This window comes from Rhynchophorus ferrugineus, unplaced genomic scaffold, assembly GCF_030347505.1.
Source record: "Rhynchophorus ferrugineus isolate W39M unplaced genomic scaffold, kcgeb_rfMv2 rfM5, whole genome shotgun sequence".
Taxonomy (NCBI): domain Eukaryota; kingdom Metazoa; phylum Arthropoda; class Insecta; order Coleoptera; family Curculionidae; genus Rhynchophorus; species Rhynchophorus ferrugineus.
The window spans coordinates 16,154,592-16,175,847 of NW_027472584.1; the positions used below are offsets into that span (position 1 = coordinate 16,154,592).

At 30.4% G+C, this 21,256-nt stretch overlaps 1 protein-coding gene and 1 long non-coding RNA gene across 2 annotated transcripts in view; both read left to right on the forward strand.

Moving 5' to 3' along the window:
• Nucleotides 1-21,256, forward strand: part of LOC143197302 (KICSTOR complex protein SZT2) — a 55,403-nt gene that overhangs the window by 5,694 nt on the left and 28,453 nt on the right. The window lies entirely within an intron of this gene.
• LOC143197306 (uncharacterized) lies at nt 17,602-20,285 on the forward strand. Its single transcript, XR_013005974.1, has 2 exons — nt 17,602-17,699; nt 20,188-20,285. It is a non-coding gene; the product is annotated as an uncharacterized LOC143197306 (long non-coding RNA).

The window sequence follows — 21,256 nt, forward strand, 5'->3', positions numbered from 1 at the left end:
TTGCTGCTGTGTACCACGGAAATTTGGATAGAACTGCCCTTGGGATCATCATTAAAGCTTAATTGACCATGAACAACCCTTTCGTTTTCTTCACGAGTGCCTTTAGTAATTTTATCACATCGACAAGAACAGATAGTCTTTATTGAAGTGTTTTGATTTCAGATGGCAACAATTGTTTTTATTATTTTAATTATACTTGTTTGTTTTTTTATATTAAAATACATAAACATCAACTGTATGTTATGCTTGAAATAAAATGGCTTAAGTAAAGTAAAAATGCGTTTTGATTTTTATGCAGTAGAAACAATACAACAAATGAAAAAAGGGAATAGTTTTGAAAGGTAAATAGACTACGGGAGATGTGAATTTTCTTAGTTCAGCTATATATTATTCGAATTATTATGATATTTTACGCATTTTGTACTGTTCGATTCTGTATATTTCGGCTTTGTTTTATAAATGCGTATATTTGTGCCATTATCTTATTTCAATTTTTAGTTAATATATTTTTACAGGCGCACATTTTATTGATTTCACATGGAAATATTTTATGAATGCCGACTGTTAGATTGGTCAAACTTTGGTGATTCGTACCAATTTTCATATTTTTATTACATTTTAGTTTACTCATTCTAAAACCTACCTTATTTAATTATAGTGTATACATTTGTAATCGAAATAATAATTTTCTGTCTGCGGTAGCATTATTTTCATTTTTAATTTTTTTAAATTACTAATAAAGTTATTTATTGTCATTCTTTATTAATTAATTGAGCTTAATATTAAAAATTAATAAGCGTTAAAAAAGTTATGTTAATTAGCTGAAAGTCGAGTTTTTTTTATTCGCGGAACGAATTTTGTATTGTGTTTAATAAAAGGCCTTTGAATAAGTTCTCGCTGAATCAGCGATACTTGGAAAATCATTTCGGAAAAACTAGCCCCTTTTTTAGGGGTTTTAAGTTAGATAAAACAGTTCCCAAATTTTTGAATGCTGTTTTGTGTGCCAGAAAACTTTGATAAGGTGCACAAATTGATAATGCAAACTCTTCATGTGTCATCTTGTTAAACTTATTTAGCAGTGAAAAAGATTTGTTCTCGTTTAATCTCAAATGAGAAAAAAATATGAAAAATATGCTTATGTCGATTGGTACCAAGAAATACTCGTGTGTGCATTTCTGATTTGTGTGTATGATCTGAAAAGTAGGCATTATTTTATTTTCTGAATGTCGATCTTAATTGGGAGTCCATAAATAGTTGAGAAATAAATGTCTGGATTAACGAAGTATGAATTTCCCGGATCTCAGGATATACCTGTGAATGTGTAAGGAACTTGAACTAGACGTTAGATCCGTATAAAGTTGCGGATCTAATTGTGCTAATTAGTGCCTAGTACTAATGGAAACCTGCTAGATCTGCAGATGCATGCATTCCGAATTGTTATCTTGCCGCCCTTTTGACCAGCAGGATTTGTGATGACCAACTGAGCCTCCGCTCGGAAGGTACATGGCATTTCTCAGCCATGGAATGGTGGTTTTGTTGACTATGAGGCGTGAATAACTGCCCTTATTGAGAATTAATTTGATTTAATAATCAACAGCAAGAGCTTATTCAAAGTTTATAGTTTTTTTTTAATTTCAAAAAAATCAGTAAGCTACATTTGTCGATATCAATCGGGATAAATTAGAAATAATTTTTATTGAAATAGTCGACATCAATAATTAAAATATTCTCAGAATACGTTCTATTACTTAATTACTTTTTTAAATGTTTTTTCTATTTTACTATAGTGCTGTTATATTCAACAGTTAATGTCACTCAGGTACTTTATGTATTTTTTAAAACTATTTGTTAAAAGTATATTTGTTCTATTTTTAATTAATACTGATAATTTATAATAAATTTAAAATACTAAAATAAATTCTTGTTTTCTTATTTCTCTGTTAATGATTAGATGTGGAAGTGTTGAATAAATGGTGAACGATTATTCCATGCCATAACTATAGAATGTTAAAGAACATGAATTGTTTGACCAAAGTAGCAGGGGCATATAAGTTGGTGTAAAAAGAATGACGTTTTTTATTTATATAAAATACCTAGAGTACTCATCTGAATTGTTGACATGAAAACGAAACAAAGTCAAGTACCTATAGATTCTGAAATATTTTTTAATGTGGTGGTATTTGGTATTAATACTCTTAAACCAAGATAATTAAAAGAATAATCATTAAAATAGACAATTTGAAGAATGATATGAGTTGAATCTTACGAAAATGTCTGTAAGAACCAACGAAGCTGCGTGAGATCGCACACTATCGTGATAGAAAAATTAAGAGCTGTGTACCATAATTCCTCTCTCTTAAGGTGAATTAAGAGTTTCATGCCGACGACGCTTAAAACTCAAATAATATTCTTTGTTGGCAGTTTTGACCTGGTAGAAAGGATTAATACAGAACGATTTTTACGTTTTTATTTTTTTAATCATAATAGTAGTTGTTTGATGTTTTAGAACTTCTTTTATCCACAGCTTTTTCTATCGAAAGTTTAGTTTTTCTTTAATATAGGCTAACATCAAAGAGTATAAGATTTAATTAACGCAGTATAACATTTGTTCAGTGATACTCTGTTGCATTCTTATTAATTCATCATCTATATAATTAAAAAGTCTGGGTACACCATTCGGTTTTTTTACTGCATTAAACAAAAACAGTAAACGGAGGTCAGTAAAATATATTTTACTGTCTCCATAAAGTTTTAACAAGTTTGAAGGCGTTTTTAAAACAGCATTTAATTTTATTATTTATTTTAGGTGTACCGGAATATTATTACCGGTTTTTCGAAAAAAAAACTATATATTTTTCAAGGAAATGGAAAAATTTATTTATTCAAAATATTGGCCATTTGATTCTATATATCCATCCTTCAGGCAATTTATGGATGCCATCCAAAAAAAAACTATTTGTCCTTTGAGCAAAATTATTCATTAGCCATTTTCTAACTTCTTCGAAATTGGCGAAGTGCTGCTCTGCAAACGCGTATCCCATTGATAATCGGACGAGGCAAGGTCTGGAGAGTACGACGGGTGCAATAATATGTCCCATTCAAGTGCTTTCAACGCTTTCTTGACTGATTTTGCTTTATAAGACGGAGCATTATAGTGCTCTAAAATCACTTTACTGTGTCTTCGGTTCAAAATTTGTTGTCGGTAGCGATCACTATTAACTGTTTCACCGGGTTTCAACAGTTCGCAATAGACCACGTCATTCTGGTCCCATCAAACACAGAGCATTGTCTCACGACTAAAACGATTTGGCCTTACAGTGATAACCATGATTTTTTTCGTTGAGAGTTTTCAAAATAAATCCACTTTTCATCATCCTTCACTAGTCGATGCAGAAATGATTTCCCATCATACCTTTGAAGCAGAATTTCACAGACAATTTGTCGATTTTCCATTTGCCTGTCATTCGATTGATGTGCTACCCACTTTGCCATCTTTTAGATTTTCCCCATTGCTCTTAATCGGTCGCTAATCGTTTCTTGGGCATCATTTAACGCTTCCGCCAATTGTTTTTGAGTTTGGGTTGGGTCTTCATCCAATAACTTTTGCAATTTCGCATCTTTAAACTTTTTCGGTCTACCAGAACGTTCTTTGTCTTGCACATCGAAATTGCCACTTTTGAATTTTCGAAACCGCGCCTCACATGTTTTTAAGGTTAGAGGTTGCTCACCGTAAGTATCTACCAGCAAACGATGACTTTTTGTGGTTTTATCTTTTCATTAAATAAGAAAAGTAATGCGTGCGGTAAATACACGTTTTCAGGCACGAAAATTAATATTTTCAAAAAGGTATACATCTATGACGGTGTTACTTTCTCAAACTATAATATATATATATATATATATATATATATATATATATATATATATATATATATATATATATATATAACTTTGAGGCTTGATGAGAGTAAAATAAAATGACATATGTGTCAAATTATAACATTGCATACTTAAGCCTAGCGAGATCTACGAACCGGCAATGAATTTCCGGAACACCTGGTAATCAACTTTTTTAAACAAAAATAGTAACTATATTGTAGCAATATTATTATTGTTTAATATTGCATAGAACAATCTCAAGTGTGAATGTTGAAATGTAGGAGAGGATCTCTGTTGGATTAGAAAACATAAGTGTATCAACTTCTTTGTGCAAATGAATACGCAAAGATGTAGTTAGACTAAATAATTTATTTATGAAATGTATTAAATTAAATTGCACTATGAAATGATTACAAAAGTACAAAATTTGTGAAGATCTCTACTGAGTGAGCTTCAAGTTTGCTGAGAGATTAGTGTCGTATGAACGGAAACCTTGCTTGGCTACATGTACAGATGGTACAAGTGGCACGTTGTGTTTCCTACTGGTAGAGACTATACGCTCCCTTGTAAGAGTATGATGTTTCTCCCCCAGGTTACTAGCGGTGGTTCATTGGGTTATAACTCAGTTTCTATGCTATAAGACGATAACTTCTATACTATTGGGTCTTTTCCGTAATTTTTCGTAGATTTACAATCTGAATTTTATGGATATAAACTTAAAAGACATATTTTTTTAGATATCAATAAAATTATTAGATTAGATATATTGTAAAAAATATATTAGGTGCTTTAATGTACCCATCATCATAAAAAATGCATTTAGTAAGAAACATTTGTACAAATATGTTAATCAAAATAATTTCCATCATCTTCTAAAACTTTTTCCAACTTTCTGGCAACGTGGTCATAGTTTGGCAGCGATCATCGATCCATTTCGATCTTCAGGATTTCGAAACCGTGTGTTGTGCTGCATCGATCCGTACAAATGGAAATCAGAACGTGGTTGAACGTTTTAAGGCAATAGGATGATTAGGATGCGTCTATTTTTAGTAACAGACCATTGCTGGTATTTTTTTGCAATAATATGTCGTTCATTTTGTTCTATCTCAAGGTAGATATCTGCAGAAATATTTTTATTCGGTTTAAACAGATTTCAAATTGTTTTGCTAATCAATATCCATAGCAAGACTTCATGGTCATTAACCTTCCGGTTTGGTGTCAATGTAGATGGCTCTGCTGGTCTAACCCAGGACTTTTTGGGTTTGGAGATGTGGTAGAAGATACACTTTTCATTGCCAGTCACAATACGCCACACTCTTCTTTTTTGTCTGGTTAGTAAACCGCGATGTTGAAACGGTTTGAAATGGCATTTTCAGTCGATCCGTGTGGTAGTCATATTATTTCTTTTTGAATCTTCCCTATAGCAAGTAAACACCTGGAAACAGTTGATTTATCACCCGCTAAGTCGTCTGAAAGTTTCTAGACAGTTTGAGCTGGGTTTTCGTCCAATGGATGAAATTAATCTTGCAATTCATTGTTTTCGAGGTTTTTTGGCCCCCCAGGCTATTCTTGGTAATTGACATCAAAATGACTACTTTTAAATCGTTGAAACTAAAACCTATAGTTGGGATATGACGGTGCAGTATCACCATGAGTTTCTAGAAGCGTTTGATGGGTTTCGGCAGCAGCTTTCTTCCAATGAAACAACAAAACTAAGGAATACCGAAAATGTAATTTTAAGCATTCCACGATTAGTATCTGTATACTCATTAATAATTTTTTTATAACATATTTATTAGATACGCTTAGTACAATCTTAATTATACATTAATTTATTACTACTTTTAATTTGTACTTGGATTAATTCACAAGCAAGACGAGTGCGAGAAAATACATCAATATGTATTACTTAATAATAAAATTATTACTTATAGCTATAGTTTACACTAAAGGTATACACTTTATATAAGTTCGTATGGTTTGGTTCGCTTCAATCTCCTGACATCCAGCGCGCTGTCCAGCAGTTGTATTGTTTCCTCATTAGTATGATTTAGTAATCTTCTTTTGTGTTTCAAGGCGAAATCTTGGATAACTTCGCAATCCATTTGATTTCCAGGTCATCGTGCAGTTCTTCGTTGGTTACATAGCGATATGCATTGGTAATCAATCAAAGGACCTTGTTTGACTAGTTGATTTAAATTTTTACTACAACCCCTTATTTGTACCCTATAGGTCCAAATTGGTTTTATAATTGTCTTATAGATCAACCTCTTTGATTTTAGATCAAGTTGAGATTATCTTCCGACTAACCAGTATAGTTGTTTTATTTTGGCTCTAATGTGTTTTGCTTTTTGTCTAACGTGATGTTATTAATAATAAATGGCAAACTTTTTTATGTAGATAAATGTTAAAATCATCGAATTGAATAGTTAATTTAAATTGTTCAATTGTTCTATTGCCACTTCCCATTTTCATCAATAAATATTGTTGATCAAAATAAATGCAAGCACTTAATAGGTACATACAACTACGAATTAAACTTTATAAAGATACAGTTTAACATTAATTAAAATATTATTGCGTTGCAACAGTTAATATACTCAAAAAAGCAATAGACGCATGTACTATATTCGAAATTACAGAGATATCACGTTAAAATTGAAAAATATTCAAAACAGGTGCAGTATGTTATCAACAGTATTTACTTTTCTAATGCCAGGCATACGCCTACTCATATTGTACTAAAACATGAATTGCTCTGTTATTTTGATTTCGCTTCATTAAGATTTCTTCATAAAATATAAACAAATTAAATTTACATTTGTCCTTGAAGAAAACTCGTTACCAGAATTTAATATAATAACTAATATGACCTTTCACAAATGGTAAACGTTCATCTTTCTTATTTATAGACGACTTTTCCTAGCCGATCGCAAATTAATCTTGCCTTCTGAATATTTTGATCAAATTTACACTGTTTACGATATAACTTCAATCGCCTTCTTTAATAAATAGTCGAATATGCGGCGGACTAATACCCTTTAATGATATGTTTTCTATTTGTCTAATAGACTTTTTTGTTCATATTTTGTTGTTTAGTTAATACAAATTTAAATATTTTATATATGAAGGTTAACATTTGGCCTTGATGATAATAAAACACATTTTTATGTATACAATTAGTTTTATTTTTCAACATCAGGTTGAAATTATATTTCTGTTCGATGTTTTTCTATATTTTATATTCCTTTTTAAAAGACTATTGCTTCAATCTTTCTAAATTAATTGTTTGTTTCAGCGATGATCTCATGGTTATAGTCAATTACATATTTTTTTAACTTCTGAATTTATTTTATAATAGTCACAAAAGTTGTTATATTTCAATACCTGTCACAAATAAATGTACCCAACAACTTTATTGCTTGAATATTATAGTGAAAGTTTACATTTATCATGCAGACCTTGTAATACTTTGTTGTAATTGTTGCACGAAGAAATATTAAATTGCATTTCGGAAATAGACGTACCCAGACTGTTTTATTCATTATTTCAGACTCATTTATGATTTTATGTAATATACACATAAGAAATACTTATTGCCTATAGGGCAGATAGTGGAACCACGAAGAGTTTAAAAAAATTATGATTTTGAATCGGAATATCTATTATATTAGGTAGCGAAAAATAATTTCAGTATTCCTAATAGATGGTTTTAGAATCCTGGCCTTGACTGGCCATTAATTGGAAAAGGCTCGAGTCCATTTGTGAATCTTTGTTGAAACAAAACGAAATCGAGTTTCAAACCAGTGATTATAGGCAATAAGAAATGGATAATGTACGACAATAATTGGCGAAAAATATCGTGGTTAAAGTTTGGAAGCTTCACAAACAATTGTAAAACCTATATTGATGCTAAGGAAGGAGATTCTTGAGGTGTTTGATGATATTGGAAACGAATTTTTCATTATGGGTTACTAGAGCTTGATGAAAGGCGATATTTTCTGTTATTGATTGATTTCGATCTGCGCAAAAGTTTCTTACGGCTGTTTAAACTTGTGGCTAGGCTTAGGCTTGTGTAGACTTGCGAAAGTTTGTTTCTTAGTTAAAAAATTCATATATTAATACCATATATTAATTCAAAAGTAACAAGTATGGCCTCATCGCACACTGCCAAATCCGTTAATGATTTTTCTTTCGTACGTACCGATTTTCCGATTCGTACTTTTCATAAAATTCCAACAAATTTCGGCAGATTTGCAACAACAGGTCATTCAGTTTGTTCAATTAACGTCGATATTTATCTACAATAACAATTTCATTCGGTTTCAGTAGCTCGTAATACATTACACTTTGCTGATCACACCAAATTCACAGCCAGATTTTATAGCCATGAATATTCGGCTTCAATGTTGTATAGGGTATAGAGGGCTCTCTTGGGCTAGCCCATGATTTCTGCGCTTTGAATCGATTTAGTACATCCATTTTTCATTGACATTGACAAACACAATAGGCCATAGAAAGTACTTTGTGCCTTGCAAACAATGAAACCGTGCGAAATTACTTTTTTCAGCTAATTCGTTGATATATTCAGTTGATTTGAATGATAATTCGTACGATAGCTATTTTCCTTCCTTTTGGATCTTTTCCACCGCACGTAAACATCTGGAAACAATTGATTCATCAACGACTAAGCCGCCTAATAGTTCTTTGCGAGATAGTTATCATCGAGATCAAGATCGTTCCTGACTTTTAAATAATTGGATCCAAAACCGACAAATGGGATATGATGAAGCATCATCGTCATAAGTTTCTAGAAGTGTTTGGTAGCAGATTTCTTTAAAACAAACAACAAAAGTAATGAATATCGATAATGCAATTATGTGCCTTCCAATATTATTGTATGTATACACTGAATAACTCAATAATACTAAATGGGAAACCCATATTTTATATAGAGAAATGTTCAAACCATGGAATCTGAGATTTAGGTTTGGATGTTATCGTATTTTTACCAATAGGTATCTCTGATAAAGATAATGCCAGCACCTAATATTTACGTGATAAAATTAATATATTTTATTAATATTGAATCCATCTTTACGAGATAACTATACTATGAACAAGAACAAAGTTAAAATCCGAAATACATTAATACTACATATTTTCAACAATAGATATCACTGATCAAAATATATGCAAGCGCCTAATAAAAGTCTTAAGGGAATATTTAACGTCATATATAGTAATCTGTATTCGGTCTTATTAACCTTGATGTTTTCTTGTTTTGTCATTGTCACACTGATTTTATTAACATGCATTAATTTCGATTTATGTTTTAAATTAAACTGTGGATTAATTTTGAGGGATTTCCAATAGAGATGGACGCAACTTATTTGTCATATATTCTGTCATTAATCTTTGTGTGTGTGAGCAACACCTTTTCACAGTTGCGTAAGTGTCGATAGAAGCCAACTAAGTTCTGTTAACGGAAAAATGTTATTGAAGGTAATTGGAAAATTACATTTGAATGTTAAGTTCAACATTTTAGAAGTAATAATTTTGAACAAAATCATCATGAAATATTTTTATCAATTGTAATTAAGAAATGTATTGTCTTATTGGAAGAAAAATGATCAAAAAAAAACTCAAAGAGAAACATGAATGTGAATGCTGTACATGGAAATATAAATAGAAATATTTATATGAGATTTATTTTATCTTATGACTAGTCATAACTTGTGGATAGCCTCAGGAAACCAGACGTTTTACATGGAACTTGAATTATGCATAATAGCGGGAAAAATAATATTAAAAATCTAATTTTTTTTCAATAAAGCCTTTTACCATCGTTTACCAAAAAAAACTCAAAGAGAAACATGAATGTGAATGCTGTACGTGGAAATATAAATAGAAATATTTATATTAGGTTTATTTTATCTTATGACTAGTCATAACTTGTGGATAGCCTCAGGAAACCAGACGCTTTACATGGAACTTGAATTATGCATAATAGCGGGAAAAATAATATTAAAAATCTACATTTTTTTCAATAAAGCCTTTTACCGTTTACCAGAAAATCTTTCAAAATTAATTCACAGCTGCTATATCATCATCTTATGAAAATCATTAAAAACGATATACAAATACAAGGTTTTATGTATCATAAGCTGTGTTTCAGTGTTAGTTCAGAGTTTAGAATGTGTGATGTGAATCTCTATTATTTTATTAATTAAATAAATAAAACTGACACCAAGGAATTTAAACCGATTTATTTTTCACGTTTATAATAACTGAATTTTACTGATACCTTAATGATGATTAAAAGGCCAATGTTAATTAAACGTCAAACCGACATTCTTTTTGCACCGACATTTCTTATTTCCACGTTTAAAGGTTTTTTAAAATTTATTGTTAATGCCGTATGTGTACAGTATTGTATTGGGACTATATGGCTTAACATTCTTTTTTATATTAAATTTATGCTCATATTTCTCCTATTCTCGTATATTTTGTCTTGAAATCACAATTATCATTGATATTTGAAGTATAGAGGGCGTATCAATGATTTTGTGGTTTGTGTTATGTAATGTCTATTATTTCTCCATGTTATTTTACTCGTGAACTCTTTTAAAGTCCAGTAGGTAGGTAAAAAGTATTTGCCATCCACAGGATATCAGCTTACATGAAGGTTGGTTTGTTTAACTAGCAAAATATCAAAACTATAATATTAAGTAAATCGACTTGTATATCGATATTTTAATAAAACAAAATATTCCTTAGGATATATATTGTTTGATCATTTATATGTCTGACATTATATTGCATCTATCCTCAACTAACATTTTTGTGTAATGAAGATATCACTAATCGATAATATTGTTAATTAATAGTGCTTATTTATATATTGTTCCTTTTGATTATATTTGGAGTGTAATGAACCCAAAATTCTATTCATATTATTGTATGATTATATATATATATATATATATATATATATATATATATATATATATATATATATATATATATATACTTATTTAGTACTTTGTAGTACTTATTTTTATTTCAATTATTCATTATTAAAATTCAATATTTTATTGTATAAAGATATGCTTGATTGTGTAGAAAATCATATTAAATATCATTTCAGAAGTGGAAAAATTTATAGGACGTTACTGTATCATTACATTTAACCCGCAATTTACTGTATGTTGTTCGAAAGTGTATGTGTTTCTCGTATTTAGTTGTAAATATTATTATTCTATTTATTGTACAGAAGTATTTGATTAGATAGCGGTTGTTAAAAACGTGGGATAATTTTATCATATAGGCAAGTTTGGGTTTGAAGTTGTTTATGATTTGTTTGAATGAATTTGTATCAATCCAATTATGAAATATAGTTAAGAAATTTGACAAATATCAGGTTAATGAGTATTAAAATCACACTACTTTGTATTCTAGGGAAGCTATTAATTATTAATATTAGGAATATGGTAATTTTTATGATGACTTTTTGTTTATGTTTCCGCTTTGAATTAGTTTTCCTTTTCCAAGATTGAAAATATCTTGGGGTTATGATATTTGTCATTGATTAACAGAGTCTGCAATTGATGACTGTTTTGACGAGCTCGATTTCTCTTGGATAACGAAGCTATTAACTATAAATACGAATTGAGTATTTATTAAGTATAAATACGAATTGAGTATTTAAATATTAGGTGGTTGCATGTACTCTGGTCATTTTCTACAACTTTTTCTCTCTTTCTGGCAACGTGGTTGTATCGCGTCGAAAGAACGACGTTGGTTTTGCGGTCATCTAATCATCGATCTACTTTCGCACTTCAGCATTTTGAAACAGTGTCTCAATCAAACGATGATGCATCGATCTGAACAAGGGGTAATCAGAATCAGAACAAGTGATATCCTTTGCAGTTTTCGACTTATGGTAGGGAGTTGTTACGCGATAACTAACCATTGACGTCGTAGTAACAGTTTCATTTCTCCTGGGCTATGACTTTTTGCATCGGGATTGTCGCAGTAGATCTACGCTTCATCGTGAGTCATATTTGTCCGCAAAAACATCTTTTTGGTCTGGCAAGCAATGAAACGATTCAAAAAGACATTCTCAGTCGATCCGTGGAATCATTTTTGTTCCTTTGTGATACTTCCCACCTCACGTAAACGCCTGAAAATAGTAGATTTATTAACTACTAAAAACTGCTGTTGGAAAGTTCTTTGACAATTTCAACTGGGGCTTCATCCAATAAGTTTTCTAATCTTCGAACTTTTTTGCTCCTTCAAATCTTTATTTGCCATTGACATCAAAATCACCATTTTTAAGTCATTAGGACAAAGGCGTACAATTGTACGATGACGGTGCAGCATGACTATAAGTTTCTAAAAGTGCTTAATGAGTTTCGGCAGCAGATTTCTTCAAATCAATATATAAAAGTAATTAGCGTCTGTTTAATTCAATAATTGAATTGAATTGAATAATTCCATAATTCAATACCTAAATTGAAAGCTGTTATATAGAGAAATGTCAAACAGTTGTTTACATTGATACTATTGATGCATCTTCTTCAATATATATACATACAAATACCTAATATTTCGGCATTAAAAGTTCTTCTTAATTTAACTTTAATAATTTTCTTATTAACTTTTTATATCAACAGTTTTCTAATGTTTGTTTTCAAATTATGGTTGGGTCTGTACAAAATCGTATGATTTGAGTCCGAGTCTTCCGGTTATAAAGAATCTAAGAATCTGTTGCGTTTTTGACTTTTTTTTATCGACGAAACTAACTTGCTCATATACTGTGTATATCTTATATAACGCGACTGATACGGCCTGTATGTTCGAAAGAAAAAACAATAAGTTGCGATGAGTAATACGCCACTTCTTTCCGTGCATATTATTAGACATTTATACATATTTGTTTCTTTTTTAACATATTATTTTCTGTTTGTATTTTGTCTAAGAACCTTTTTTCTACTATTTTATAAATAATATAGTTTAATTTATGTGCTGTTTTTATCGAAGTACTTTTTCCATTTTGCTTTTATCTTAAGGGCGATTCCGAACCATTTAGCAGTACTATCATAAAATACAATATGATATTGAAATATCTATAACATAGATATTTGTTTCATAATGATTTTATGGACATAATAATTGAGATGATGTCAGTAATATATAATCACAAAAATAATTAAATAAATAATAATTTATCTAATTACATTAATGGATTTGTAAAAATACCTTTATTGTCGTGTGTAAGTCAAGACTAAATAAACTAAATAATTTATGATATAAAATAACACTTGAGCTGAAAAGTCTTGAGCGTAACAAAGAAAACCAATTTTTTTTGTTCAAAATTGGCTTTATTTATTATCATAATCTCGATCAAAAGTCACACGATCATTCCAGCGCCACTTTAACAATTAAATACCACTTTTGTAGACCGATTTATTTTTGCTTCAAAATAGGCCTGTCACTAATTGCTGTGCACTCAGATGACGATCGTTTTGATTCCGGAGTGAAATGATGGATCCAAAGTTCCGGTTTGTTACGTTTAAACGTGGCCAAACACTGCCCAGAATCATCAACGCGTTCTTGTTTTTGGTCAGCAGTGAGCAAACGCGGCACCCACTTTGAACAGAGCTTTCTTATAGTCAAATGCTCATGAAATATAAAACCAACACGTTCTTTTGATATCTTTACAATGTTAGCAAACTCACTTTTCGATTATTCAAAACGATTTTGTGGATTTTTTTTTATGTTTTCTTGTGTTACCACCTTATTTGGACGTCCACTACGTTCTGCATCATCGGTGTCTCTATGACCACGTTTGAAGCCAGCAAACCAACGTTTTATTGTTGTTTATGCTGCAGTGGAGTCCTTAGAACACTCTTCAAGCCATTGCTTATCTTGAACAGTATTTTTTCTCATCAAAAAGCAATATAAAATTAAAGCACGAAATTGTTTTTGATCCATTGTTTTGAAAATAACAAAAGTATCACTCTTAACACAATAACTCACAAACTTATGAGTAGAATATCATAAGTTTTAACAGCTTTCTTTTGAAGGTTATTACTAACTGAAAAATCATTGAATGCAATAAATCTAGCGCCATCTATGTGTTAGGCCCAGAACTTTTCAGCCAAAGTGTTATATATTTATTATCCTCAACGACAAAAAATGTCCTTGGTCTAGAAAATATATCGTTTTGTCGATGAGCTTTCTTTTCGATACCTTTTTTGATTTTATAGATATTTCATTTTATTTAATTTTTTTATAGTTCTGGATGAACTTGATCTGCGTTAGTACAGGAACACACATCACTCCCTTATAAGCTTTGGAATCCGTAGTTGATACAGAGAATAAAAGATTTTGATGCTTTCGCATCTTCACTATTTACTACTTGTACATCGATGTCATATGATGATGCAAAAATTATATTTTTCCAAGAAATAATAAATTCATCAGCATATTATAAAATAATTTTTCCAAATTAGTCATCATCTCAATTGCACAAGCTCTTTGGTTTTAGTCTACTCAGTCTTAAACTATCATCGTTCGAACAGATCCAGTTTTTACAAGCTGGTTACTTAAAATCCTAACTTTATTATATAAAATCGAAATTTAATTGATATTTATATCCTTTAGACGTTTATTTGTAATTTTGATTATAAACCGTGGTTTTGCATCTTTTTTTAATATAAGGTATATCTCTAAAAACCTGTAATAACGTCAAATTCTAAAAATGTATTCTCTGGAGGTTCCCCAACGGCGCAGCTGATTCTGCGAACTAATTGTTCCGGGTCGATCAATAATGCTCTCCGTGCGAGACCCTTGATTTAAAATGCGTTGACATAAACACAGTCTGATAGTTTAGAATGTGATTTATCACTAAAATTGACTCACCCGTACAACATTTTTTGGTTATATATTTTTGTTATTAGGGATGGTAATGTTAAAATTTAATAATAAATAAAAAGACAATGATTTAGATTCTTATATTTTGTCTTTTATGATTTCATCCGTTTATAGAACTGAAGAAATGTAAAACGTTACACTGTGTTTATGCGATAGTCGATAGTGACCAGAAATATAAAAATCAGAACGTCGTGACATACTTGTTTTAGCGTTGAGAACTATCGACTGAAAATAGTAGAAACAGTTGAACTAGTCGATAATAAACTAGCTACTGAAAATAATAATTACTGTTTCACTCAAATGCTCACTTCGACTATTTTTCTATTCGTGATAACAGACGAAGATGTACGAATTCCTTCCCGTACTAATTTTGAGAGAGGAAAAGACAGAGGTAATTCCTTCATAACTTTCTGCGCTGTACAGATCAGTTAATTTTAATTATATATAATTATCAATTAACAAGTGACAATGTGAAGAAGGAATGGAATAATGATCCTAAATATATTTAATCGTATTTTAATATTCGTAATAATGAAGTAATAATGACCTTTTAATAATAAACCTAATAATAAACTTTTTTTTAAAGCGCGCTATAGGTTTGTTTGGAGGAAAGAGATAATTGCTGTAATTTATTAGCTTCAAAATAACAGTTTTATTTTGAATGATGTAGAATTATTTTTATATATTTGCCTTGATGGTAAAGAGGAACGAAGTAACGACGACTAAATATTTGTATCGTATCTTCTCTAACAATCATCAACTATTTAACCATTGCAGCCTTTTTAAATACAATAAAAACTTTATTTATCATTAATGAGGAATATTTTATTATTAAGAATATTATGATTTGTTGAAACAATAATGAAAGAAATTTTAAAATTCAATAGACTTGAATAAACATCGAAAAAGTCAGTCAAAAAAAGACTCAATAATTTCCAAGATAACATAAATGCAATCAAAATTATTTTTCTATTTATTAATCAAAATGTTCTTGTTACCTTGTTATATTAATAAATAATATTGAAAAATAGAGTTCCAAAATACTGCTATATACATTCACACACATATATATATATATATATATATATATATATATATATATATATATATATATATATATATCATATATCACAATACATTATTATACATCACAATATATTATTATTTACATCATAATATAAACAAAACCTAAAACCATAAGCATAAATTCAGCACATTATTAACGTTAAAAACCAGTCGAATGAAACTAGTAGACTGATACAGTCGATAGTAAAAAGTAGTCAAATCAGTGGAGCCGAAAATAGCAAGTGAAAGTAGTTGACTAAAACAGTCGATAGTAAAAAAGTAGTAAAATCAGTCGGACCGAAAATAGTGACTGAACAGTCGATAGTTCCCAACGCTAACATCTTTGCTCCCATTAACACGCTGTTGAGCTATATAATGTTACTGTTGAAATATTTCAATTCAGTTTTCTAAAAATCTAAAAGTCGGATTATTTTTGAAATTGTTCTTTAAAATGATTGCTCAATTATTTCAAATCAGTAGCCATGATCGTTTGGTGAATACATGCATGGAATTGAATTTCCCGTTTTAGTGTTTCTATGTAGGCATCATGGATTTTACATGCTCAGCTATATGACGTTTTCACATTATAAAGACACTTTTGTGAATAAAAATGTTTATTAATCTACAGTAATATTCTTTTCAAAGCAATCTCCATCAGATATTGTGCACTTACGCCAGTGCTTCTTCCAATTACCAAAACCTGAAGTGATTCGATTTCGTTGAGGTAGCCTTGAAATCGTTTAAAGATTCACTTTCAAGGTTTTCTATATTCAAAAATAGGAAAGTCACACGAAGCCCTTTTCTTCCTAACATTGAAGTTTTGTTTTTTTTATCACAAGTTCAGGAATAAGAAATTAAGTATGATCAAATACATTATTAGGATGCAAAATCGATTAATTGTTTTTTCTAATTTAGATTGCATTCTGTTTCGACGATCATTTACAATTAATTATTTTATCTTTTCATTATTTTTCATTATTGATGTGCTAAGACGACTGATGCGCTCGAAAAATTATTGTTTCACTCATCACAGATTGAACCAAAACGAGATTTAACATTTCTGACGACTTTGTTACACACTATACCTTTTTATAATAAAATTTACTTACTAAACACGTTACTGTTGATGAAGTCGGACTTACATTTCTTCAATCTTTGGAATTGAATTGAAGTAGTTGGTTTTGACTCTTCATATAGATTCTTCGGTTGTTCAAATTATTTTACATCTTATTTACATTCTACTCTGAACCTTCATTAACTAGGTTCTCTTGATTACAGAAATTTGCGCCTTAGATATTTGTTTTAATTGTATATTGATATGATTAAGAATCGAAAGAAGTGGCTTAAATATTTCCATCTCAACTATTTCAAGTTTACTGATAACAGATTTGCGTTGTGTTACTATTTAGGAAATCTATATAATATATAATGTGATTCAGTTACATAATGAGATTTGGTTGTATAAAATTTGATTTGAATACCAACAATTGTTTTTTTTATTCAGTGTCATCAAATTATATATATATATATATATATATATATAGCATGTTTAGAGTTAAACAAGAAGAAGCTTACTTAACAACGAAAGAAGAAAAGCAGGTGTACCGGTAGACAGTGTTTTGTGTGCTGTTATTTACCGAGTCTACACGCGTGACTTGTGCCAAATGGATTACTACGGCTACATGTCCTGACGACACTGCGATACTTACTACTGAAGACAACAGCGCAGAAGCAACCAACAAACTACCACATGCAAGCAATAATATAAATAAGTGGACTCAGATATGGAGAATAAAAGTCAACAAAGCAAATCAGTGCATATTGAATTCACCATACAGTAACGATGTTGTACCATGCGATGAATCTTGACACAAAATTTCGTTGGAAGAAGCATATCAAATAGAAAATAAAAGAACTCGCTTTAAAATACAAATAAATTGATTGGCTATTTGAAAGAATATATAGATTATCCGTGCATAATAAGTTGCTGCTCTACAAGCAAATACTAAAACTTATATAGACCTATGGAATTCCGTTATGGAAAGGTTCATAATACAAGTATTAACGAATAATGTCCTGAGATGTATTGTGGATGCACCCAGATAGTACAGGAACAATTACTTATACACCGAGACCTTCGTATTGTCACTGTCATAGAGGAAAGACTTTACTTCCAGGTGAATACCGAAGTGCTGCAACTCTTGGACAATAGTGAACTGGGCCGCAGACTTTAGAAAATTAACCCGTGTGATCTTGTGTAGTGGTGTAGTGAAGTGCCGTAAAGGGTAAAAATAGTGAAAAGTGCTACTAACTTTTATTTTGTTAGAGACTATGTAAGAACCAAGGTGTCTTCCTAGATAAGTACCTAGTTTTAAGTCACTGTAAAGACAAATCGTAAGTTAGTCGTTAACGATTAGTAATAATTTATCAACAAACTAAAATTTAAAATAATATATATATAGTCTGGAGATTTCCAACGGCGCAGCTGATTCTGCGAACTAATTGTTCCGGGTCGATCAATAATACTCTCAGCGCGAGACCCTTGATTTAAAATGCGTTGACAGAAACACAATTTGCTAGTTTATAATGTGATTTGTTTTTCACCAAAATTCACTCACCGACATATGATTTTTATGTATTAATTTTTGTTATTAGGCGTGGTAATAATAAATAAAAATATAATATTTATATTTTAATGACTATAGATTCTTATATTGTCTCTTTTATCATTTAATTAATTTATAAAGCTAAAGTAATGTAAAATGTTACACTGCATTTATACGATAGTCGGTGGTGACCAGAAAGATAAAAATCGGAACTTGCTGATATACTTCTTTCCTTTCATTAACACATCGTTGAGCTGTAATAATATAATGTTACTATTGAAATATTTCAATTCAGTTTTGGGGGAGATTTTTAAATTTGTATTTCCCCCACCCAGTTGGTCATATTTGTAGTTGAATGTCATATATGAAAAAATATTTTTAGACTATCTAAAAGTCGGCTTATTTTTGGAATTGTTTTTTAAATGATTGCTTAATTAGATCATATCAGTAGCTTTGATGGTTTGTGAATATATGCATGGAATGGAATTTCCCGTTTCAGTGTTTCTATGTAGGCATCATGGGTTTAACATGCTCAGTTATATGGCGTTTTCATATTATAAAGACACTTTTCTGGATAAAAATGTTTATTAATCTACAGTAATATTCTTTTCAAAGCAATCTCCATCAGGTATTGTGCACTTACGCCAGTGCTTCTTCCAATTACCAAAACCTGAAGTGATTCGATTTCGTTGAGGTAGCCTTGAAATCGTTTAAAGATTCACTTCCAAGGTTTTTGAAATTCAAAAATAGGAAAGTCACACGAAGCCCTTTTCTTCCTAATAGTGAAGTATTGTTTTTTTATCACAAGTTCAGGAACAAGCAATTAAGTATGATCAAGTACATTATTGGGATGCAGAAACGATTGTTTTTAAAATTTTCGTTGAATTGTGGTTCGACGATCATTCATAATTAATTATTTTACTTTTTTCACGTTCTCATCATTACTGATGTAATAAGACGACTCATGCGCTCGTAAACTATTGTTTCACTTATCACCGATTGAACCAAAGCGCGATTTAGCATTTCTGACGACTTTGTTACATACTATATCTTTTTATACTAAAATTTACTCTCAACTAACACGTTACTGTTGATGAAGTCGGACTTACATTTCTTCAATCTTTGGAATTGAATTGAAATAGTTGTTTTGGACTCTTTATATAGATTCTTCGGTTGTTCAAATTATTTTACATCTTATTTACATTCTACTCTGAACCTTCATTAACTAGGTTCTCTTGATTACAGAAATTTGCGCCTTAGATATTTGTTTTAATTGTATATTGATATGATTAAGAATCGAAAGAAGTGGCTTAAATATTTCCATCTCAACTATTTCAAGTTTACTGATATCAGATTTGTGTTGGAACGACTTTGGAAATTGATATAATATATAATGTTATTCAGTCACATAATGATATTTGATTGTATAAAATTTGATTTGAATACCGACAATTGTTTGCTTTTATTTAGTTTCATCAATTTATATATACAGCATGTTTAGAGTTAAAACAAGAAGAAGCTTACTCAACAATGGAGGAACAAAATGGTTTGGGGCCCGTTCTTTACCGACTCTACACACGTGACTTGTGCCAAATAGAAAATTTTCCTACGGCTACATTTGCTAACGACACTGCGATACTTACTACTGAAGACAACAGCGAAGAAGCCATCAACAAACTACCACAAAGCAAATCAGTGCATATTGAATTCACCATACAGTAATGATGTTGTACCTTGAGATGAATCTTGACTCAAAATGTCGTTGGAAGAAGCACGTAAAAAAGAAAAAGAAAAGAACTCGCTTTAAAATACAAAAAATTATTGGTTATTTGGAAGAAAATCTAAATTATCCATGCATAGTAAGTTGCTGCTAAAACTTATATGGACCTATGGTATTCCGTTATAGGGAGGTTCTGCGAACATCAACATAATACAAGTATTTCCGAATAAAGTCCTGAGTTGTATTGTGGATGCACTCAGATAGTATAGGAATAATTACTTATACTGAGAGCTTCGGATTGTAACTGTCATAGAAGAAAGACTCTACTTCCATGTAAATACCGGAGTGCTGCAATTCTTGGACAACACCTAACGCCACAGGACGCCGACTCAAGAGAACTAAAGTGTGTGATCTTGTGTGGTTGTGTAGTGAAGTGCAGTAAATGGTAAAAATAGTGAAAAGTACTACTAACTTTTATTTTATTAGAGACTAAGTAAGGACCAATGTGTCTTCCTAGATAAGTACCTAGTTTTAAGTCACTGTAAAACTAATAATAATATATCAACAAACTAAAATTTCAAAAAAATTATATACAGTGCAACACTGCTAATTGTTTCAAATATAACATAGTGATATCTTCTTTTCACAACTATTTTGTTTCTGTTGAGAGTATTTTTCTTCTTTACAAAAAGATACACAATTTAAAATACCAGTTTTAATTTTTTGTAGGTTTATTTTCCTTTATTCTTTGGTTGTTTTATTAGTATATTATGCTTATTTTATTCACGCTAATCCTTTTCTTTCATTTCAATTAATTCTTCAGTTTTCTTTTTTGGCAAAATACTTTTGACCTAGTTTTATGTGTATGTCCTTATTTCTTCATGTTTAAAATTAATTGAGACACTGAAATTAAGCATTTTTACATTTTTATATATAATATATACAAGGTATCCCTTGGGAAAGTTCATATTTTATTTTGATTGTATGGAGATGGTTAAAGCAAGGTGGTGCGAGCTTTAAGAACAAAATCTTATATAGCAGGCTT